Genomic DNA, 2,080 nt, shown 5'->3' with positions numbered 1-2,080 from the left:
AAGAAAGAAAGAAAGAAAGAAAGAAAGGAAGGAAGGAAGGAAGGAAGGAAGGAAGGAAAGAAAGAGAGAGACAAGGCTGGGTGTGGTGGCTCATGGCTATAATTGCAGCTATTTGGGAGTCAGAGATGGGGAGAAACCAGATTTGAGGAACCAGTCCTGTATAAATGTTCCTGAGTAAAAAAAATTAGACAAAAAATGTGTCTGACTCAAGCAATAGGGTACCTATCTAGTAAGTACAAAGTTCTGGGTTCAAGCCCCACCACTGCCAAGAAACTGTAAAATGAAAAGGAAAATAAATGTAGAAAAGGTAAAACTACTATGTGATAGGCTTTTTTTTTTCTTATAGACGACTATAATATGTGCAATTTGTTCTAAACACAAGCATTGCTCTGACTGTATTAGTCTTAGTCAGGTATAGAACCCTTTGACAACACCTGGAAAAAATTTCTACCCAGGCTTCTTTGCTCCTTTTAGGTATTCTCAAGTTTTATTCCTAACAAATGTTTTATAACCTTAATCTGTAACTGTAATGGAAGCACTAGGTACATAGGAAAATTGTGCTCATATTCAAACCTTTATTTCATATAAGTGTTGGGACTTTTATGCTATCCTCAGAAAACAAGCTGAGGAGTACTCTTTTGTTTTAGGATTATGTACTATTGGTAGTCTTTTTTTCCCTTAAATGCTTGATGTTAATTAGTGAGGACATCTGGAACTTTTTTATGGGAAAGTTGTTTGCTTTTGTAGTGGTAATATACATAGCATAAAAATTTGCCATTTTAATTCCTTTTAAGTGTACAGCTCGTTGGTCTTAAGTATATTCACATATATCACTATACACCTTATCACTATCCATCTCAAGAACATTTTCATCTTCCCCAATGGAAACCGCACCACATTTTTTTTTTGGTCTGAGTTCTTTTTAAAGATATGTAACAAGATGTTTTCATTTGTTTAACTACGTGAGAAATGGGAGTAAAATTAACATATTCATCCTCGTAAACCTTTTAATGTGTGTATGTGTGTTGTAAGAGCACCTATTTTTTTTTAAATTTTATTTTATTTTATTTGTGAACATACTGTACAGAGGGGTTACAATTGCATGGGCAGGATAAGAGCACCTATTTTTTTAAGCCAAAAAACATCTCCAGTCCAATACAACAAAACATTATTGGTTCTGGTGCTCATGTTGTGCTTCAGATCTCCAGCTTTATATACTTTGATGGACATCGCCTCATTTCTTCTTCCCAAACTTATACCCTTTAAAAGCTAACTCTCCATTGTTTCTTCCCTGGCACATGGCAGAAAAGTGGTGCTACTTTTAGCTTTAATGAATTTGACTACACAAGCACAAAGTACAAAAATAACCATATAGCAGGATCCCTGCAATATTTGTACTGCCGTACTTGGCCTATTTCACTTAGCATAATGTCTTTAGGATTTATCAGTATTGCAGCCTGTGTCAACATTTCCTTCTTTCTAAGGCTGAAGAATATTCCGTTGTACGTATATACAGTATCATGTTTTGTTTATCGACTCATCTTTCAATGAGCATTTGGGCTGCTTCCACCTTTTGTCTATTGTGAACAATGCTACTATGAATCTGGATGTGCACATGTCTCTTCAAGTCTCTGCTGTCACTTGTTTTGCTTATATACCTAGAAGTAGAACTGCTGGATCATGTATGAATTGTTTGTTATTTTGAGGGGTTTTAATTTTTACCACATCCTTGCTAGTACTCTTCTGTTTTGTTGTTATTTTATAATAGTCATCTTGATGTATATTATGCTTATTTTGATTGTTATAAATATGGGTTTTAACTTTAAAATTTAGAGCTGTTTAGGTATTCACCTTGTTGTTTTGGTAAGTTATTATTATTATTATTATTTTTTGTCGGTTATGGGACTTGAACTCTGGGCCTGGGCGCTGTCCCTCAGCTCTTCAGCTCAAGGCTAGCACTCTACCACTTGAGCTACAGCATCACTTCTGGTTTTCTGGTGGTTTATTGGAGATAAAGAATCTCAGATAATGTGATGTCGGGAAAATGAACCCTTAGATATGTATTTTAATGTTTTTTCTT

The 2,080-nt window shown here is 35.0% G+C and overlaps 1 protein-coding gene across 1 annotated transcript in view; it reads left to right on the top strand.

Annotated features, from left to right (window-relative positions):
* Mettl8 (methyltransferase like 8) overlaps window positions 1–2,080 on the top strand; it is a 99,433-nt gene that overhangs the window by 41,551 nt on the left and 55,802 nt on the right. The window lies entirely within an intron of this gene.

This window comes from Dipodomys ordii, unplaced genomic scaffold, assembly GCF_000151885.1.
Source record: "Dipodomys ordii isolate 6190 unplaced genomic scaffold, Dord_2.0 Scaffold5, whole genome shotgun sequence".
In the NCBI taxonomy this organism is placed as follows: Eukaryota; Metazoa; Chordata; class Mammalia; order Rodentia; family Heteromyidae; genus Dipodomys; species Dipodomys ordii.
The sequence above is the reverse complement of the archived record's forward strand: the minus strand, read 5'-3'. Positions and strand labels throughout refer to the sequence as shown.